We start from the raw sequence: 23461 nt of genomic DNA, 5'->3' as shown, positions 1-23461 counted from the left end.
GAGTTATAACATGCTCTTGGATTGGAAGAATCAACATTGTGAAAATGACTATACTACCGAAAGCAATCTACAGCTTAAGTACAATCTTTATCAAACTACCAATGACATTTTTCACAGAACTAGAACAAAAAATTTCACAATTGGTATGGAAACACAAAAGACCCCGAATAGCCAAAGCAATCTTGAGAAAGAAAAACAGAGCTGGAGGGATCAGGATCCCTGACTTCAGACTATACTACAAAGCTACAGTAATCAAGACCGTATGGTACTGTTTCAATATATATTTAAAACCCATTCCAGAAAATATGAAATCTGTTTGGTCGTGTTCAAAGGAACCCTGAGGTTTGAGCTCTTATCCATGCTCCACCTTTACAGTTTTACCAAGAAAACAAATGAGACAATCACCACAAACACCCTGAGTGATCTTAGTAAAGTTTATCCACCAATGTTGGTTACGTATAGTAGCCAATTTGTCTTTGCTGTGAGACATTCACCACAGACACATTGAGTGGTCTTAAGTAAAGTTTCTCCACTAATGTTGAATATCTTTAATAGCCAATTCGTCTTTGCTGTGGTGGATAATTTCATGTTAGATGTTTGCAATTTTCCATTTGTGGTTTCCTGCTACTACTAAGTGTCCATAATGAGAGTGCTAGAGATTATTCTCATGTAATTTACCTGCAGATTTCTCACAGTAACACTTTGTCAACTCTGGAGCCAATTTCTGGCATTGTATAAGAGGCTATTTTAATCTCTCAAAAGATTTAATCATGAGGGATAGAAGCTTAGTGAGCACTTCTTGGGCACTTCCTTCAGCTCCCATGGTATCCCTTCTTGTATGAGAGTTTACTTTTATAATAGCCACCACTTTAGGAAACTTCAGAGTGTTTACTTTGATAATAGCCACCTCTTTAGGAAACTTCAAACTAAAGTTATTTAATTTGCTGACTATTTCTTCATTGATGTTCCTGCTGAGATCAAGAACCCTGTTTATTCTCAAAGAATTCCAAAATCGTGGGCTACACTCAAAGTGTACTCATTTTCACTCTGTATCACTCTCTTATCACTCTCTAAATGATCAGATTTGTGGAGTATAATGAGTTCTGCCTTCTGGATATATTTTGCCTTGGGACATAGTCCAACTATACTGTTGATTTTCCCGAGTGGACAAATAAGTATAGACTATTTTGATACAAAGTGACACTAACAAAAAACTAGAACCAAATCTACCACCATAAAATATACTGCCTCAAGAAGTCACTGAAAATAAAATGGTATTTGTGTGTGTACTATAGGGAAACAGGGAATAATGATTCTATTTATGGCTCTGAGGTCCTAAACAAATCTCAGTCTTTGCCAGGTAGGTTTTTGGAATTGGAGGGTAAAAGTTTTATAAGGACTGGTACAAGTTTTTGACTTGTGTTTTTAGTCCTTTTCAGTTCCTGGTTTTAGAAGATACTGTGCAAGTTTGGATAGCAATTTAGATGGATAAATCTAAACATTACTGGGTTTAGCCCAAATAATCCTATGTATATTAGTAGAAATTATTGTGCACAGGAATATTGGGCGCTTCCTTGAGATCTTCAATTTGGGTTCAGTTTAGATACAAAAGTAACAGTAAATCAATTTCCAGATTATCTATAAATTCTTTATGAGGAGGGGAATCCTCAGGGACTTGAGACCCAGAACATCCAGAGAGTGTTTAGTTTGCAATTCCATTTGTACAGTAAATCTCTACCTAGCAAGAAAGCAGAGGTGGTATTACAGTAGAAGAAAGTGTAATTTAATTAAAGTCTGAGGGTGATTTGTCCTAAGCTGGAATATGGGGAACATGGAATATGTGAGAGTTACTGGAGAAACCTACCACCTGAATACTTTGTCATTTCTGAGGAACAAATTGTGAAATGCATGTAATAGTGGTAGTGTGTAAAATTCATATTGTAGCACCAATATTAATTTTTTAAATTGCAAGTTTATCCTTTAACATTTAAAGAAAGTTTTCTTTTTGACTTTAAGGGTAAAATGGATTATTATTTGCTTGATACACACTTGAAGCACCTTGATTGATTACTTATTTCATTTTTTTTTCTGTTTAGATTCTCAGCTAATGCAGGACAATTATTTTCCCAATGTACTTAATGTTTATAGGTGTCTAGGATGAGAGGATGTAGTTTTGTCTCTAGTCTGATTTTGTTTTTATTATAAAACTCAAAATGATTAGTGAGGTAATAGAGATCTGATAATGTGACTACTTCCCATTCTAGGGTGTTTTTTTCATATTAAATCCTCTATTTCTGGCTTTAAGTTTACTTGCATCCTGTTCCATGATTTTTAGTACTTATCATCTAATATGAAGTACTTTATTTAATATTTTTTAATGAGTGTCTTCCTTCTTGCCCTAGAATGTAAACATGCTGAGCATAGAGACTTTTGTGTGTCCTTTACTATACTAATACCATAAAAATTAACTTAAATTTGAAAATCAAATGCTAAATTTACTTCAAATTATTAGTTTGGTAAAGGAGAAACTGCAAGAGAAAATTCAACTTTTTGCTTCTTGAAGAAAAAAGCAAAATTACATAGACTTTTGAGGATGAGTGGAATTTAGGCCAAATTTATAATAAGCAGTATTTTGGGTAGATCAAAGCAAAAGCGGACTTGGTTGGATGGGATTGATTTGATCAAAGCCAAATAGAGATGATTGGAAGGATTGGAGAGCAAGTCAGTTCCAGTAGTGTTTGCTAAATGTGGGGATTTAGTTAAAAACCAGTTTTGACCACTTTTCCAGCTTCCTGAGTACTGGGTAATTCTACCACGGGAAAGTAAAATTTGCAGTATTTTTGTATGTGTGGATGATGTCCTTCAGGCAAGGGTGGCATTTGTTAAAATCTAACCATCAAAACCTGGAAAAGTACAGGGAACATAAAAGTGGGAACATAATGTTCATAATCATCTAGATACTCTTATTTGCCTTTGTAAATAATTGCAATTTTCCTAAATTAAATTTCTTTAATATAAATAACATTTGAAATCTAACTTTTTTGCCCCTTAATAAATACAGTTGACCATTGAACAACATGGGTTAGAGGTGCAGGCAAGTCTCCCCTCCCCAGTTGAAAATCTGCATGTAACTTTACATTCGGCACTCTGTATCTGTGGTCCTGCATCCTAGGACCCACATTCACAGATTGAACCAACTGCAGATCCTGTAGTACTGTAGCACATATTTACTGAAAACAATCCATGTATAAGTGGATCTACGCAGGTCAAACCATGTTGTTCAATGGTCAACTGTACCAATGAAATAGGAAATTTTCTTAAAAATATAACTAGTGAAAAAATTGCAGAAAGAAATAGAAAGTATAAATTGTCCTATATCTGTTAAAGACATTGAATCCAAAGTGAAAATCTTTCCAAACGAGAATACTCCAGGCATAAATATTCTCACTAGTAGATTTTAACAAGTATTTAAGGAAAAATATATTATTAATTCTCATTTTCCCAGAATAACTTAACTAAACCTGATAATGACAATGTAAAAAATGAATTTACAGAATATGACTACTATGAATACAGATGCAAACATCCTAAATACAATAATAGTAAATCAAATTGCATAAAACATGTCAAAACTAATGCATCAGAACCACTTGGGGTTTACTTATTTAATAAAAGTTTTTCCTTACATTCAAAAAGTTATCTAAGACTTCTGATTCCAACTCTGACATGTGAAGGGATCAGAAATCATTATTTCTGCTCTTACAAGATAAAGGTGGGAAAACTGAGAAAATCAACTGATTTCCTAGGATCCATCAGAGACCTGAAGCTGCAGAGAAAACTGCCACCCCAAATTCTGGAGATACAGACATCCATTGAGATACAGGTGAGATTTGCTTATCTGAAACAGAAGCTACAAATTGGTAGGAAAACTTGAGTGACAATTTAGATGAATAGCTGGACTGAATGTGGACTAGAGTGAAAGGGGGAAACTTCTGGAAACTCTCACACTTCTGTGGGCTTTACCTAGAAGAACCTCACATGTTTCTTATGGTAAAGATTTAAGAAAACCCCCCAAGATGCCTTTAATGACTCTGGAATTGGAGTGCTGGGGTAGAGTGATCATTGTGAAATACACCCAAAGAATTTTCCATGACAAAGGCCTAATCTTCAAGGGAAAGACTTGGGCAAAGTATTATCACACTTGAGGGAAGGGCATTCATCTAACTCTGGTCACTAGCCATTCTAACCAATCAGAAAACACACACACACACACAGTTGTCAATAGAGGTCAATGCTTCGAGGAAATAGATTGGGAACACTAGAGTCAGAACAAGGAGAAAAAACTATGTTACTGAAGAAATACTTGTGAAGGTCACAGTTCTAAGACACAGGCACATAAAAACAGAGACTTACTCAAAAACGTTGTGGATCACCCAACTCCCACACAAACTTACCATTCCACCAATAGGCTTCACTATAATAACAGTGGATTAGAGTTAAAAGAGCTGAAAGACACCAACTCTCTCAGCGGTACTTAGGGAAACCCAGAGTCAAGAGAGGAGACAAAAACAAGCACACTAAAGGAGTTTGACACTTCTGATACCTCTAGCAACAGCAAACATTAAACAACATAACCCCTAGTTAGATTACTATAAATCTCATACTAAAGGCTTATTTATCTCAATTCCTAATACCAGACACAACTCAACAAACAATTACAGTGAAGTTATATGGCAAGAAAAAACACTCTGAAGAGACAAAACAATTAATGAAACCAGACTCAGGACACAGATGTTGAAATTATCAAATGGGGAATTTAAAATAAGTGTGATTAATGTGTTAAGAGCTCTTAGGGGAAAAGAAGACATCATGCAAGAATAGATAGGTTATATAAGCAGAGAAATAAAAACTGTAAGAACCAAAAGGAAATGTTAGAAATAAAAAACACTGTAACCCAGATGAAGAATGCCTTCAACAGACTTTTCACTAGACTCAACAAGATAGAGGGAAAAAAAATCAGTGATGTTGAAGAGTCCAATAGAAATTTCACAAAATGAAATACAAAGAGAAAAAAATAATGGAAAGACAGAACAGACCATCCAAGAACAGTTGAACAATTTTTTAATGTAATAGACATAATTGGAATACCAGGATGAGAAGAGAGAGAGTACAGAGCAGAAGAAATTTTCAAACTATTATAATAATTGTCAAGGATATTTCTAAATGAATAACAAACATCAAACTGCAGGTGCAGGAAGTTTAGAGAACACAAAGCAGGAAAAAATGCAAAGCACACAGACAATAACAACATTAAAGCCTAGGCATATCATATTCAACTGAAGGAAACCAAAGAGAAAGTCTTCAAAGAAACTAGAAAAATACCCACAATGCATTACCTATAGAGAATTACAGTGGACATCTTATCAGAAACCAGGAAAGTTAAAAGAGAGTGAAGTAAAATATTTAAAATGTTGTAGGAAAAAAATTCTATCTATATCTAGCAAAATTATACTTCAAAAGTAAAGGAGAAATAAATACTCTCAGACAAACCAAAAATGAAGGAATTCTTGCCAATAGACCTGCCCTACAAGAAATTTTACAAGTTCTTCAGGAAGAAGGAAAATTATACAGGTCAGAAACTTGGATCTCCATAAAGAAAAGAAGAGCATTGGAGAAGAAATAAATGAGGTAAAATAAAATTATTATTTCCATGATTCTTAAATAATCTAAAAAATGTCTAAAATAATAATAGTAACAAGATACTGGTTGATTACGGCATATGGATAGTGAAATAAATGACAGTAATGTCACAAGAGATGTGAAGAAGTTGAGAATATGCTGATCTATGGAACCTGTACTACACATGAAGTGGTATAGTGTACTTTGAAAGTGAGTTTGGGTTAGTTGAAAATTTTTATTGTTAAGTTCTAGAGAAACTAATGAAAAAATGAAAAAGAAAGAATAATTGATATGCTAAGAGAGGAGATAAAAAGGAATCATGTAAAAAGATCAACTAAAAGCAGAGAAGGCAGTAAAATGGGGAAATGAAGAAATAGTAGTGCAGTGACTAGAAAACAGTTATAAACATGGTAGATACTAATCCAACAATATTAATAATTATTTTGAATGTGAATGGTTTAAATTAAAATACAGGGCTTGCTAGAATGAATAAAGAAGCAAGACTCAACTAAATGTTGTCTACAAGAAACTTACTTTAAAATTAAAGATTTAGGTCAAAAAATGTAAAGGGATTAAGAAAGGTACATCATGCTAAAACTAATCAAAAGATAGCTGGAGGGCTTCCCTGGTGGCACAGTGGTTGAGAGTCCGCCTGCCGATGCAGGGGACACGGGTTTGTGACCTGGTCCGGGAAGATCCCAGAAGCCGCGGAGCGGCTGGGCCCATGAGCCATGGCTGCTGAGCCTGCGCATCCAGAGGCTGTGCTCTGCAACGGGAGAGGCCACAACAGTGAGAGGCCCGCGTACTGCAAAAAAAAAAAAAAAGATAGCTGGAGAAGTTATATTGATTTCAAACAAAACCAACTTCAGAACAAGGAAGGTTATCAGGCATGAAGATTATTTAATGTTAAAGGATCAGTTCTTAACAAAGACATAACAATCATAAATGTGTATGTTCCTAATGACAAAGTGTCAAGATAAGTGAGGTAAAATTTGAAAGAACCAAAAGTAGAAATAGACGGGTCCACTATTACAGTTGGAGACTTCAACTCCCCTCTGGCAGTAATGGATCAAGCAGGCCGAAAAACAGTAAGGATATAGGTGATCTAAAGAGCACTATCAATTAGTTTGTCCAGCCGATTCTTATAGACTACTTCATCCATCAAAAGGAGAATACACATTCTTCTAAATCTCATATAAAATAGTCACCAGAATAGATCATATTATGTTCCATAAAACAGACCTTAACAAATGTAAAAGATTAGAAGTTATACAAAGCAACAATGGAATAAAGCTGGTAGTTGATAAAGATACAGCTGGGAAATCCCCAAATATTTGGATTAAAAAAAATTTCTAAATAACAGATATATCAAAGAACATTTGAGAAATTTTTAAAATATTTTGAGTGAAGTCAAGATGAAAATAATTATCATAATTTGTCATATGCAGCTAAAACATTGCTTACAGGGAAAAAATTTAACATTAAATTTATGTTAGAAAATATAAAAGATCTAAATCCACAATCTCAGCTTTTACCTTAGAAAACTACAGAAAGAACACTTTAAACCTAAAGCAAATAGAAGAAAATTAATAACAATAATTAGAAGTCAGTAAAATTAAGAAAAGGAAAACAGTAGAGAAAATGAACAAAAACAAGAGGTAGTTCTTTTTTTTTTTTTTTTTTTAAGAGGTAGTTCTTTTAAAAGCCCAATAAAATTGCTAAAACTCTACCCATGCTAAGCAAAGGAATAAAAACACACAAATGACCAAAAACAGAAATAAGAATCATCAGTTCTGATGCTATGGATATTAAAAGAATAATAACATAATACTATGAACTCTATGCTCCCAATTAGATAACTTAGATGCAATAGACCAATTACTCATAAGACAAACTACCAAAATTCATACAAGGACAAATACATATTCTAAATAGCCCTGAATCTACCAAAGAAATTAATTAATAGTTAATAACCTTCAAAAAAGAAAATACCAAGCCCGGATAGTTTTGCTGGTTTATTTTGCCAAAGATTTAATGAAGAAATAATACCAGTCCTCCACCATTGCTTCCATAAAATAGAAAGAAGGGAGACACTTGGTAATTCACTGCATTAAACCATTATTACCCTAACACCATAACCAGATAAAGACATTACAAGAAAGAAAAACTACAGACCAATATCTGTCATGAGCCTCATCAAAAAATATTAGCAAATTAAATCCAGCAATGTATAAGAAAAATTGTACACCACAACCAGGTGAAATTTATTCCAGGTATGCAAGGCTTTTTCACCATTCAAAAATCAATCAACATAATCCGATACATTGAAAGGCTATAAAAAAAATCATATGGTCATATGCTATGAAAACTTCTGACAAAATCCAATATTCATTTAAGATAAAAACTCTCAGTAAACTAGTAACATGGGGAAATTTTCTGTTTGATAAAGAACATCTACAGAAAGCCTTATAGCTTATATCATACTTCCTGATGAGAGACTTTATGTTGCAACATCATACTGGAAGTATGATGCAACATCATACTGGAAGTCTTAGCTAGTGCAATAAGACAAGAAAAGTATTAAGAAGCATACAGATTGAAAATGAGAGAAATAAAACTGTCTTTATTCAGAGATGACAAGATTATCTATAGAGAATCCCAAAGAATCTACTAAGGTAAACAAAACAAACACCTCCTGGAATTAAGTGAGATAAATGAGTATAACAGAGATAAAGGATATAAGGTTAGTATTTAAAAAGTCAATTGCCTTCTATATACCAGTTATGAACAATTGGAGTTTGAAATAAATAATATTTTTTAAATCTCATTTACAGTCGCAATAAGAAAGAAAAAACTTCGGTATACATCATACACATGCACACAAAACGTGTGTGTATATTATCTAAAGGCAGAAAGTACAAAATTCTGCTAAAAAATGACAAGGAAGATGTAAATAATGGACAGATATTCTGTATTCATGGATTGGAAGGCTCAATATTGTTACCCGACTTTACATATAGATACAATTCAATCCTATTCAAAACCCCAGCAAGTTGTTTTGTAGATATCACTGAATTGATTTTAAAGTTTATATGGAAAGACAAAAGAACTAGTGTTAACCAACCTAATACTGAAGGAGAACAAATTTGGAGGACTTGCACTACCTTATTTTAAGACTCTTATTATAAGCCTACCGTAATCAAGACAGCATGGTATTGGCAAATAAATAGACATAGGTCAATAGTACAGAATAGAGAATCCAAAGGTAGATACACACACTTAAAATTACCTGATCTTTGACAGGTGTTCAAAGGCAATTTAATGCATAAAAAATAGTCTTTTCAATAAATGATGCTAGAACAGGGGATGTCCATGTTCAAAAAGGGGACCTAGACACAGACCTTACGTGTTACATATAAACTAACTCAAAAGAAACCATAGAACTAAATGTGAAATATAAAACTATAAAACTTCTAGAAGTAAACATAGGAGAAAATAGGCATGACCTTATGTTTTGTGGTGAGTTTTTAGATACAATACCCAAAGCACAAAACCATGAAGAAAAAAATAAGTTGAGCTTTATTAAAATTAAAAGCTCTGCTCTGGCAAAAGACACTATTAAGCTAATGAAAAGACAGGACAGATTGGGAGAAAATATTTTCAAAATACATATGTGCTAAAGGCCTTCAATCCAAATATACAAAGAACTCCTAAAATTCAGCAAAAAGAAAATAACCCATTTAAAATGGGCAAAAGATCTGAATAGAGACCTCACCACAGAAACATACAGATGACAAATGAGCATAGGTGAAGATGCCCTACATTATCTGTCATTAGGGAGATGCAAATTAAACAAAAAGATACAGCTACACACCTAGGAGAATGGCTAAAATCCAAAGAACTGGCAATGCCAATTATTTGTGAAAATGCAAGCAACAGAAACTATTATTCATTGGTGGCTAGCATGAAAAATGGTACAGCAATGTTCAAGACAGTGTGGAAGTTTCTTACAAAGCTAAATGTTCTACATTTAGCCACTGTGCTCCTAGGTATTTAACCATATGAGTTGAAAACTTAGGTCCACACAAAAACTAGCACAAGAATATTTATAACAGCTTTATTCATAATTGCCAAAAACTGGCAGTAAGTAAGATATCCTCCAATAGGTTAATGCTTAAAAACCCTGTGATACGGGGAGATCAGCTCGGTACTTTTTGACCACCTAGAGGGGTGAGATAGGGAGGGTGGGAGGGAGGCACAAGAGGGAGAGGATATGGGGATATATGTATACATATTACTGATTCACTTTATTATACAGCAGAAACTAACACAACATTGTAAAGCAATTATGCTCCAATAAAGACATTAAAAAACAACAGCAAAAAAAAAAACCTGTGGTACATCCACGTTTAAAAATATATATATATACACAGATGAATCTTAAATGCATTTTGCTAAGTGAAAGAAGCCAGTTGAAAAGGATATATATGGTGTGCTCCCATTTATATGACATTCTGGAAAAGGCAAAACTAAAGATACAGTAAATACATGTGGTTGTCAGGGGGAAGGCAAGGGCTGAATAGATAAAGTACAGCGAATCTATCCTGTACAGCAGTCCCCAACCTTTTTGGCACCAGGGGGACCGGTTTCATGGAAGACAATTTTTCCACCGACAGGGTGGGGTGGAGATTGGTTCTGGTGGTAATTCGAGTGATGGTTGAGGCGGTAATGCAAGTGATCTGGGGAATGGCTCAGGCACTAATGCGATTGATGAGGGTGCTAATTCAGGCGGTAATGTGAACGATGGGGAGAGACAGATGAAGCTTTGATCACTAGCCCGCCACTCACCTCCTGTCCGCAGCCCAGGGGTTAATACTGTATGATACTGTAATGGCATATACGTGACATTATGCATTTGTCAAAACCCATAGAACTTTACAGCACAAAGAGTAAACCTTAAGATACATGAATTTTAAAAAACCATTTAGTAGTTGGGGGATCCCAGGATGGAATATAAAATGTGAAAAAATGATTTACTGTATTACAAATGCATGAAACAACCTCACTGATGGGGTTGGAAGGAAAAGGTGCTAATTTAAGTAACTAGGGTAGTTAGTGCAATCTGTAAGATTAAAGGCAAAACAACTGCACATAGCCCTGTACTTAACTAGATAAAGTCATTTCTCATCGGTGTATGAAACCACTACATATGTATACTAGATTTAAACAATTAAGTAAATGGTTGGCAGATGGTGTAAGGTTTCTTGACATTGGAGTAGAAGGTTACAGACAAACAAAAAGTGGTTAGAATAATCCATGTAATAATGGATTCAAGTTGGAAACATCACTGTGAACTTATGTTCTATATATTGGATTAGCCAAAAAGTTCGTTCAGGTTTTTCCATAACACGAAAAACCCAAACGAACTTTTTGGCCCACCCAATTATATATGTATATACATATGTAGTTACACATATGAATAGTTATAAATATACGTATACACACAGTTACTGTGCACGTACATTTTTCCTTAATCTATCAGTTAAGAAAGCCTAGAAGCAATGATAATCTAGTAACAAATGTCACACCTAGAACCCATATCTTGGTTTCTAATACCACTCTCCAATAAAACAAGCCAGGGGTCCTTTCAAAAATGGCTGATTCTATGAAGGAGCAGGAAATATAAAAGATGAACCTGGAGCATCTTAGATGGCCAGAAAGTAAGGAAGTGCTCATCTCTCTCTCTCTTTCTCTCTCTCTCTCTCTCTCTCTCTCTCTCTCTCACACACACACACACACACACACACACACACACACACACACACACACATACATTGATGGAAGCATGTCAAAGTGTCAAAGTGACAGGAGCAAACCAAAAAAGATTCCAATGATCAAAGCTGGAGCAATTTGAACAAATAAATACTATAGTATTGAATTAGAAACCAAAATATAATTATCCATGAATCCACACTAATATAAAAAAGTGAATAAATACATTGGGAGAATAGACAAATTTCTTATGCAGAATAATTAAAAATAAATTTTGTAGATACTTTGACTTCAAGGACATGCAACACAACTCCTCACTTCTCAAGTGTGGTCTATACATAGTGACTTCCTTGCAAAGAATACAGTATTAAAATGGCAGGTGGGAGGAAAAATAACTTTACAGTGGAGAAACCTGACAAACACTACCTCAGCCAGGTAATCAAGGCTGATATAAATAGTCATGTCATGTTGATAGAATGTACCCTTGATATGACAGGATGAGAATGGTACTTTATCTCTATGGTCTTCCACCCCAAAACCCATTACCCCAGCATAATCATGAGATAATAATTCGACAAATCCCACTTGACAGACACTGTACAAAACACGACTAGTTCTCCTCAAAAATGGGAAGACCATCAAAACAAGGAAAATCTGAGAATGTGTCATGGTCAAGAGGATCCTAAGTAGACATGACATCAAAATGTAGCATCCTGTATGGGATCATGGAACAGTAGTAGGTCATTAGGCAAAAACAATGGAAATCTGAAAAAAGGCTAGACTCAATAACAGTGTACCAATATTGATTAGTTGTGTGACAAATATACCATACTAATATAAGGTGGTAATAATATGTGAAATAGGGTATGGGATATTTGGTAACTCTCTGTGCTATTTTCACAACTTTTTTTTTCCACAACTTTTTAAAACAAGCCTAAAGCTATTCTAAATTAAGTATAATTTTAAGTAATTAAAAATCATTCAATGTAATTCATTGTAGTAACACAACAGAGGGGAAATATCATATGATCATCTCAAAAATAAAAAGCATTTGATAAAATACAAAACCTATTCCTCACAAATCTCATGGGAACTGGGAACTTACCAAAATTCTTTAATGAGATAAAGAGTATTTACAAAATAAGTCAATTGCAAAATCATTGATAATGGAGCTATTGAAAGTTTTCTCCTGAAATTGAGAATAAAACAAATCTTCTATCACGATTTCTATTCAACACTATACTGGATGTTTTAGTGTAGTAAGTCATGGAAAAGGAATAAAACGTGATAAGGATTAGAAATGGAAAGGTATATGTAGACATCATTATTTACAGACAAAAAAATGGTGTTTATATGTATGTGTGTGTTAATATATATCTCTATCTATCTATATATCAATATCCCCAAATGACTTGAAGTAAACAAAATTAGAAAGTTAATTTAGCAAAGTTGCTGTATTAATAAGCAAATAAGTGTAATGAAATGTGTTTATGCAACACAACAAACATAAAAAAATAAAGATTTTTAAATATAACATTTTCAGGAACATCAAAAATATCAATTACATAAGAAAAGATCAAATATATCATTACAAAACATTATTGAAAGGAAGTAAGTAGTACCGTGCAAATGAAGAGGTGTATTCAGATTGGCAGGTTTGATTTATATAGATTTTAATTCTCCCCCAAATTCATTTTAAATATTCAATGGAATAGCATTCCAAATCCAAATCCCATTAGGTGTTTTGTAAATTATCAGTCTGATTTCAAGAATTACATATAATGCAAAGAGCCAAGAAGAGTCAAGTTTGAGCCATAAAAAGAAACAAAATTGAATTATTTTAGTGAGGTGGATGGACATAGAGTCTGTCATACAGAGTGAAGTAAGTCAGAAAGAGAAAAATAAATACTGTATGCTAACACATATATATGGAATCTTAAAAAAAATGGTTCTGAAGAACCTATGGGCAGGACAGGAATAAAGACTCAAACATACAGAACAGACTTAAGGACATGGGGAGGAGGAAGGGTAAGCTAGGATGAAATGAAAGAGTGGCATGGACATATATACACTACTAAATGTGAAATAGATAGCTAGTGGGAAGCAGCTACATAGCACAGGGAGATCAGCTCGGTGCTTTGTGACCACCTAGAAGGGTGGTGTAGGGAGGATGGGAGGGAAACGCAAGAGGGAGGAGATATGGGGATATATGTATATGTATAGCTGATTCACTTTGTTATAAAGCAGAAACTAACACAACATTTTAAAGCAAATATACTCCAATAAAGATATATTTTTAAAAAAAGGAACATGTTAGTTTTTGTCTAAATGTCAACAACGTGAAAAAAAAACTTCATAACTTACATGACAAAATTTCAAAGCATTTCATAAGGTTACAGTAGTTAAGACTGCGTGTACTGACAAAAGATAGAAAACTAGCCTAATGGGAAAAAATAGAGACTTCACAAACAGATCAAATGTTATATGGTTACTTGATCTATAATAAAGGTGTTGCTGTTGCATATGAGGAAAAATACCTTTACAGTGGAGAAACCTGACAAACACTACCTCAGCCAGATAATCAAGACTAATATAAATAGTCATGTCATATTGATAGAATGTACCCTTGATATGACAGGATGAGAATGGTACTTTATGGTCTTCCTTCCCAAAACCCATAACCCCAGCATAATTATGAGATGATAATTAGACAAATCCCTCTTGAGAGACACTCTACAAAACAAATAACTTTTGTTTTGAGTCCGTTTTCCAGCCATGCTGAAAAATAATTTCTAGGTGTAATGTAGACACATATGAAAAGCAAAACAATAAAGATTCTTGAACATAACATAGGAGAGTAGTATAATGATTTGGTGAATGCAAAAAATTAAAATTGAATAACAACAGCACTAACCATAAAGGAAAAATTGATGAGTTGGTTTGCATCAAAATGAAAACTTCTGTTTATCAAAGTGTATATTCAATGAAAGACAATTATAGTAAACTCATACATGTCAAAAAGTGAGAAAGAAGACATTTAAACAGGTCCATCACAAAGGAGGATATCCAAATGGCTAATAAGCATGTGAAAAGGTACTCAAGGTTATTAGCCATGAGAGAAAAGAACATTCAAACAATAAACAATCACCAAGATATATAAAAATTTAAAAATCTTCCTATATGTCTATTTAGAATACTCTTAGACTGTGTTCACAAACATAATCCCAGGTACAAGAAAAATTCATATATCTATGCCCTAAAAACATACACATGAATGCTTACAGTAGCACCATTTCTAACAGCAACAACATTGAAAACCAAGTGTCCATCTCGAGTTGAAAGCATAAGTAAACCTCGGAATATGCACACCTTGAAACAACAGCTAGATCTTGGGGAAATAAAAATAGAGAGGCTAACACAGTAGAGGAGGGAGAGCCTCAACAGGGGCTCTCTCACATATAGAATGACCACATTTGTTGGAGCTGGACCAAGAAGCACAATGCTGCTTTACTAAAATCTGGACTGCACAGGGCTAGATAATAAATACCTACACAGTGTGGAATAACAAGCTACAAAGCTAAGCTAAAAAATTCTTTAGCACAGGAATAACTCATCCACAGTTTTCAGAGCTGAGTTGAAAAAAGAGTCTGCAGAAGCAATAGGTATGAAGTACAAGTAGAATGAGAACTAACAGAAATGAAAATTAATCTGGACCCTCACCCTCTTCAGTGATTACAGAGAGCTATAATTCCAAATAGATCTATGGACTAATAGAGACTAGCATCTAAGGTGTTTAGGTTAGTTCTTTAAGGAAACATGGATATTATTATGGTTAATTCTTCTCCATGAGTGACTCATATTGATGATATGATATGAGAAAAAACTTTAGTTTGTACCTGAGCTTTCCTTTGATTAAATTTGAAAAATCTTATCATTCACTAGTATTATTTCTATGGTGCATTGTTTGGTTAGATCTAAATTCATATATAGACAAATTTACTTGTTAGATTATTTTGAGTTTGCTAAGGTGTTGTGATATTTGTGCATCATAAATGAACTACTCACAATTGAAGGGCCATGGCAACTGCAGCCAGAGGTTTAAGATTCAGGTATAATAAGTGAGATTGAATAAAATTATAAGCAGCATGATACCGGTATCTAGCTTCTGAATATCATGTGGCTTCATTAGATTTATTTTAAGTGGAAAATCCATGCTATGAGTGATGCCATTAATTTTTCTGCTCTGGCTTCCTGGAAGATACAGCCAAGAGCTGGTTAATAGCAAAATTTTATTTCTGCATAAAGGCTCCTGACAGGTTCTTGAGGCCAAGGTATCTTATTTGCTTCAATTTGAATATGTTAGGTGAATCACTGGTCTATATACAAAGGAATGTGGCCCTGTCTTTTTTTTTTTTAGTAATATCCTTCCTGTATAAATCACAGAGGAACATATGAGAAATGCAAACATGAGATACATAGTTTTCTTCTTTGACTACCGCCCTGATCCTTCCTCATAGACAAAAACAAATGGGGAAGAAGACACTTGAGCTCACTTCCCCTGGGGCATGATTAACTACCCAGTTGTCCTGCACTGAATCTCTCAGATCTCCAGTCCACTTGGGACCCAGAATTTAAGGATGCCATTAGTAAAAAATTACAGGACAAAGAAATTATACTTGTGGGTGATGCCATGGTTTGAGTGAATGAGGACATCATATCTTGAGGAGATGTGATTGCATAAAAATCATGCTTAATAAAATTACTCTGGGGCCCAGCAGAGGTGACAATCCTGGATTACGAAGTGGGAGTGAGGGTTCTTAGCTTCACTGTAGTAGAAACTCTATTCATGGACTTCAGGTAATAAAGCCTATATGGGAAATTTGTTTCATCCACCTCTTCTACCTCTTTCCAGGTAAACAATGGTTTCTTTTATATTAATCAGACTGTGGTGGTTTATTCTCATATTTTTTTGAAATTATACCTCAACTCTTTTTTTTTACATTGTGTGTACATTAAATGGATTAGGCTGCCTTTGATAACTGGTAAGTGTGAAACACACTTCTAAACTAGTAAAGACTTACTTCTAGGGCATTTAGCTTTATTCTTTCTGATGATATAAATATCATTATGGGTTCTTTTTCTCCATGAGTGATATATATATATATATATATAAAATGGGATCTTCATCAGAAGAATTTCGCTTTTCACCTGAGTGTGCTTTACTGGAAGTTGCAAAAGGTTTGTGATTCATCAATACCATCTCTATGGTGCAATATTTGCTTGGTTCTAAATGTCCAAGTAGAAAAATTCAAGCCTGTTATATTATTTCAGATTTTTAATGTGTTATACTTGTGGATCATTTTTGGACTATGACTATTCAAGGATTCTGGGAAGTGTGAATCCATGCGATCCAGATATTTGTTTTCCTGTGGATGTAAAAATCAATAAAATTAGGAGCTTCCTGGTATCCTATTTGCTTTTTAGGAATAGTACCCATGAAATACAGTTTTCATTTTTGACTACTGTCCTCTTATACAAAGACTACTGAGAAAGATGACTTTCTGTCCTGCTACACCAGGGATACATGAAAGCTACACAGACTAACTTCACTGAATCTACCCAAACCCTAATCTACTTTGGCACAAGGTTTTTAAGAAACCCAACCCTGGTTAGACTTTTCAGGATCAAATAAATTTATAAGGGAAGTGCCATGGCTTATGTCATTATGTTAATCCCCAGCATAGGCGTCATTCTTGGGAAAGGATGTAGGAGTGTTCTAGGCTATGCAAAACAGAGCTATGGAAGCAGATATGATTAAGAGTAAAACACAAGTAGTCATTGAAAAGTGTAAGAGACTGTGTCATAGAATGAAAACATGAGGTTGGGCAGTGGTTGCCTAATGACCTGGAAGAAAGGGAATCAAAACAGTCATACTACTAAATGGCAAAATGAGAACTGAAACTACATTGTCATAGAAAATAATTTATTTTTCATTTCAATAAGAAGAATATCAGCCCTATGCTTTTGTATCTCCAGCAACTCAAATAACTGGTAGAATTTATTAAGGGCTGCTGGAAGGACTAGAAATAGTAAGAATTCATATGTCCTTTTCCCTAGTGCTCTGGAGAGATCCACAAAATTTTCCAGAGGTGCTCTGCACTGTGTTTTCAGTCTACGGCCCTATACATGGGGATGCATACTGGCTGCTACACAAACTGTTGCCTCCAGTTGACTAATGGAACAGGCACAATGAAGGTAAAATAGTAATCCCCATATTAGGGAGTTCCAAGTCCTCAGGAATCCAACTGTACACTTCCTCCAACAACTCAGGCTATTCTATTCTTTGTACCTTGGAAACCTAACATGAGAGACTACTGACAAGATTCCTCGAAACCTTTCTGCAGAAGGTAAACTGAGAGAAGCTAAATGCTGTACTCAGAAGCTGAGTCCTTCATTGTTTTTCAACACAGTTCACTGAGGCATTTTATAAGTTTATATATATAAATCCATGTGAAGATCAGAATAGAATTATGGCACTTTTGTTGCCAGGAATTTAAATACAAGTAGGAGAAAAAGTAGGTTGATGATAAGAACAGATAATTTCTCAGATATTGGTGGCTACAATCCAGCTTTGAGAAAATATGTAGAAAGATTAGCCGTAAAGAAACTTAAGACTGCAGCTTAGCTGCCTAGTTATAATTATTTACAAGGGAACACAATATTATCTGGAGACCCCAACAAATAAGAAGGCACACCCTGATGGAAAGTCAATAATTCACTATTGAAAAGTCAAGACATTGGCAAAAATAATGCTGGAACAGACTGAGGAAATGCAAGAGATACAACCTAACTCTGAAGCTTTACCACCTCCTCAAGAGGTTTTTTCCCACTCCAGGAAATCAGACAGAAAGTAATTGGCAAATGGTGCAAACTTATGGACAAAATTGACATAATGAGAGAACCTTAGAAATGGGAATGGAATGAACTTACATTTCTGTTTCTTTTCCCCATTTTAAACTTTTCCAGTCCTTTCTTGTGGATACTGAAGCCATGAATTCTGCAATTTCTACTACCTTTCTTGTTTTACTCTAACTCAGAAAAATATCCAAGATATGGGTGTTTCTGGATGACCTATCTGTTCTTTCTCCTCTGAAGTTCCCATGCAAACAGGTATTTCCATAGAAGAATGTGCCTTGTCTTCTGATGTGCTTGATAATGCCAAAAAGGGACTTAACCATGTAACAAAGGGATATGATATTCTATATTCTGGATAGAGTGTTGTTGGAGCACCTGGGATGCAAGGTATCTAGGTTGGTAAATAAGTGCTTTCAAAAACAAAAGGGGGGCTTCCCTGGTGGCGCAGTGGTTGAGAGTCCGTCTGCTGATGCAGGGGACACGGGTTCGTGCCCCAGTCCGGGAAGATCCCACATGCCGCGGAGTGGCTAGACCCGTGAGCCATGGCCGCTAAGCCTGCACGTCTGGAGCCTGTGCTCCGCAATGGGAGAGGCCACAACAGTGAGAGGCCCGCATACCGAAAAAAAAAGGGGGGGGGGAGACTATGGGAGAACAGCAGTCTCACCTAGTGCTGAAAACGTACACCCAAATTACAGGAAATCTATATTTATGGGCAGAAAAAAATAGAGAAATTTAATAAAAGGGACGAATCTCATTGTTATAGTTTACAATAAAGAAACAACATGGCCATGTATAAAACATATTCTCTATCTGTAGCTCAAATACAAGGTATAGAAAGAGTAATTAGAGAAATGTGAAAATAGGCATAATAAAGAAAGTATATTTACCTTATAATTCTCCCATATTACCTTAAGAAAGAAAGAAATATTTGACAAGGAGATCAATCTGTTTATAGATTTGTCCATGATCTGAGAGCAATAAATAAGTCATAATTGGTCTGATACCTGTGGTACACATTCTTGCTACTACATTAACTTCTGTGTCTGAGTAAGCTAATTATTTTTATGTAATAGACTTATGTTCAGCTTTCTTTCCTTTACCTTTAGCTAAGGAGTCAATGTTCCTACTTGACTTTACCTATGTAGGCTTTTAATATTTGTGGCAATTGATTCCCCAGAAATTCAGAGATTTATTTACTGTATTTTCTAGGTATTTACAAGAAAAATTAACAAATTGTCTCTGCCTTGATGCTCCAAACTAATTTAATGCTGGTTGATTTATTGATAGCTACTAATATCTTACATGTTAGTAAAGAAGATACTTTAGCTTTACTAAATTTCTTAGTCTCCCAAGACATAATGTCTTCCTGAACATGTTGCAGTATTATCAAACTGAAGTCAAATATTTGAGATATGTATTATTGGCCAACAGACAGAAGATGGTTGTATCCTGAACTCAGCCTAATATACAAATGAAACAATGTTACACACACACACACACACACACACACACACACACACACACACACACACACACCCCTCCACTGATTTTGAGAGTTGGTTGTGGATCCTTGCCTTTTATGAAAAGGCTAAACCTCTCCTGGTATGTTACATGAAATACCAAAATTATAGTACAGATAAAATCAAGAAGCCTTTCACATTCTTAGAATAGCTGTTGTTTCTCCATGTGTATTAGTTTTTAACTTTGATAAAACCTTCTACATGTTCTGTCATAAGATTTAGGGTGCTTCTAATAGCTTATTCAAAACTTAGGCCCTAATTATAGGCATATTGCTTACTTTTCTGTGTTATTAGATTTTGTTGCTCTGGGAATGCAAAGGTATTTACAAGGCATAATAGCAAAAACTCTCCTGATTGAAAGACTCAGGCTTTAATCTTGGAACACAATTTACTTATAGATACCTCATGATGTTACTATTTTACAAGTTTTTAAGATTCATTTCTCACTGTGTTGCCAGTCTAGCTATGAACAAATCTTATTTTCTAATCCTAATAGTACTCTGGGCAAGTGTAGCCTCTTGAACCCAGCTACTATGTTGCCTTATCCTGACAAAACAGGTTGAATATGACTGTCTCACAGTCACTGATGTAGATATTGGACCTTGGTCTGATTCACCTAATATTCCTATTCCCAAAGCTGACTTAATATTGTTCACTGACCCACAAGAGACTATAATAGTATGTTATGTAGTAGTCAACCCTCATGAGATTTTAGATGCTTCTGTTCCCTCAAACATAAAGTTAGTCCAAGTGGCAATGTCTCCTCTTTCATTTATAATTTTATTTGTGTTTCTTTTTTCTTCAGGTAGTCTAGCTAAAGATTTGTCAATGGTGTTTATCTTTTACAAAAAAAAACAACTTAAAAATATTTATATTGCATTTTCTAGTCTCTATTTCCTTTATTTCTGCTCTGATCTTTATTATTTCCTCCCTTCAGCTAACTTGGAGCTTAGTTTTTTCTTTTTCTAGTTTTTTGAATTGTAAAGTTAGGTTATTTGAGATCTTTCTTTTTATCTTAATGTAGGCATTTATTCCTATAAAATTCCCTCTTAGAACTGCTTTTGCTTCACCTCATAAGTATGTTGTGTTTCCATTTTCATTTGTCTCAAGATATTTTTAATTTTACTTTTTATTTCTTTTATGACTTTTTATTTCTTTTTGTGACCCATTAGTTGTTCAGGAGTGTGTTGTTTAATTTCCACATATTTGTGAATTTTCCAACATTTCTTCTGTTATTGACTTCTAGTTTCATACCATTGTGGTTGGAAAAGACACATGATAATCTCAATAATCCTGATTTTGTTAAAACATGCATTGTGGCCTAACATATAATATATCCTGGAGAATATTTGTGTACTTAAAAGAATATGTATTCTGAAGCTATTGGATAGAATGTCCTGTATATATTTATTAGGTCTATAGTGGTCTATAGTGTTAAGTCTGATGTTTTCTTATTGACTTTTTGTCTGGATTATCTATCTATTATTGAAAGTGGGTTATTAAAGTCACCTACTATTATTCTATTGTTGCTATTTCACCCTTCACTTCTGTCAAATCTAAGTCAGCTAGGTGCTTTGATGTTGGGTGTTGGGTGCATATATAATCATAACTGTTACATCTTGTTGAATTGGCCCTTTTATCATTGTATAATGACTTATTTGTCTCTTATTACAGTTTTTTTTGTCTTAAAGTCAATTTCACCTAACGTAAATATTGCCATTTCTGCTCTCTTTTGTTGTCATTTGCATGAAATACCTTTTTCCTTCTCACTTTCAGCCTATATATGTACATAAATCTGAGTCTCTTGTAAACAGCATATGGTTGGGCCTTGTTATTTTAGAGGACATTCAGTCACTCTATGTCTTTTGAATCATGAGTTTAATTCATTTACATTGAAAGTATCATGACAGGTAAGGACTTACTATTGTCATTTTGTTAATTGTTTTCTGTCTGATTTGTAGTTCCTTTGTTCCCCTGTTCTCTTGTGGTTTGATAATTCTTTTTGCAGTTATACTGGTAATTTTCTCTCCAACTTTTGTGGATCTACCATAGGTTATTTCTTTTGTGGTTTCCATGAGGCTTGCATTGAACTATCTATAGTTATAATGGTCTAATTTAAACTGATAACAACTTCAAATGCATAAAAAGCTCTACACTTTTATTTTCCCCCATATGCTCAACTTTATTTATCGATGTTGGATTTTATTTCTGTTTTTAAATTGTGAATCTATTAAAAAGTTCTTGTGGTTATAGTTATTCTTAATAGTTTTGTCTTTTCATTTTTATACTATGTAGCAGGATGAAACTAATTTATACGCTATTAAAACTATTAACACTATTCTGTGTTTGTCTATATATTTACTTTTACAAGTGAGATTTGTACTTTCATACACTTTTGTGTTCCTGTTTAGTGTTTATTCATTTCAACTTGAAGAGCACCCTTAAACTTTTCTTGTAAGGTAGGTGACAAACTCCCTCAATTTTTTATTTAACTGGGAAAGTCTTAATATCACCTCTATTTTTAAAGGACAGTCTTACCAGTTTAATATTCTTGATTGGCAAAGTGTTTTTTCCTTTCAGTATTTTGAATATATTATTTCTTTCTCTCCTGGCCTACAAGGTTTCTGCAGATAAATCCACTTATAGTCGTATGTGAATTCCTTTGTGTGTGATAAGTCACTTATCTTTTGCTGATTTCATGGATATCTCTTTGCCTTTGCCAATTTAATTATAATGTGCCTTGGTGTAGACCTCATTGGGTTCAAGCTATTTTGTGACTCTTAAGCTTCATGAAATCCATTTCTCTCCACAAATTTGGTAATTTGTCAGCCATTTTTTTAAAAATAGAATTTTTGTCTCTTTCTCTTTCTCTTCTCCTTCTGGAATTCCCATAATGCAAATGTTGTTCCATGTGATGGTGTTCCATACTCCTGTAGGCTTTCTTTTTTAAAAAATTCTTTTCTCTTTTTGTCCCTCTGACTGAATAATTTTAAATGACTTGTTTTCAAGTTCACTAATTCTTTCTCCTGTTTGATCAAGTGCACTGCTGAAGCTCTCTATTGAAATTTGTAGTGCAATGATTGTATTCTTTAGCTCTAGAATTTCTGTTTGATTTTTTTCTTGTTTCTATTTATTTATTGAACTTCACATTTTGTCCATGTATTATTTTTCTGATTTCATTCAGTTGTTTATATGTGTTCTCTTTTAGTTCTCTGAGCTCCTTTAAAACAATTATTTTAAGTTCTTTATCAGGTTGTTGGTAGATCTCTATTTCTTTAGGGTTAGTTATTGTGGTTGTATTAGTTTCTTTTATACAAACTCATTAAAGCAACTCATTAAATCTTGGCTTCAGAAGAAAGCCATTCACCAGTCAGCTCAGCCTGGGATTATGGGAAGGCCAGTTCTTGGCACCCATAGACAGGAGAGGCAAACTACCAATACTCTGATGTTGGGTGAGGACACTTGCTGGGATCTGTCATAGGGGGAGGTGTGAGTTGGGCCTTATAGTTGGACAGGACTGCACCTGTGTTCTCTGGCTGGGTGGGATTGGTGGGAGACTCCTTGTTCTAACAATG

At 34.4% G+C, this 23461-nt stretch overlaps 1 non-coding gene across 1 annotated transcript; it reads left to right on the top strand.

Moving 5' to 3' along the window:
- Nucleotides 1-16148: 16148 nt before the first annotated feature.
- On the top strand, nt 16149-16224 carry LOC116750104. Its single transcript, XR_004348834.1, has one exon. It is a non-coding gene; the product is annotated as a small nucleolar RNA SNORD115 (small nucleolar RNA).
- The last annotated feature ends 7237 nt before the right edge of the window (nt 16225-23461 follow it).

Source organism: Phocoena sinus, chromosome 2 (genome assembly GCF_008692025.1).
Source record: "Phocoena sinus isolate mPhoSin1 chromosome 2, mPhoSin1.pri, whole genome shotgun sequence".
Taxonomy (NCBI): Eukaryota; Metazoa; Chordata; class Mammalia; order Artiodactyla; family Phocoenidae; genus Phocoena; species Phocoena sinus.
This window is presented reverse-complemented; position numbering and strand designations above follow the sequence as displayed.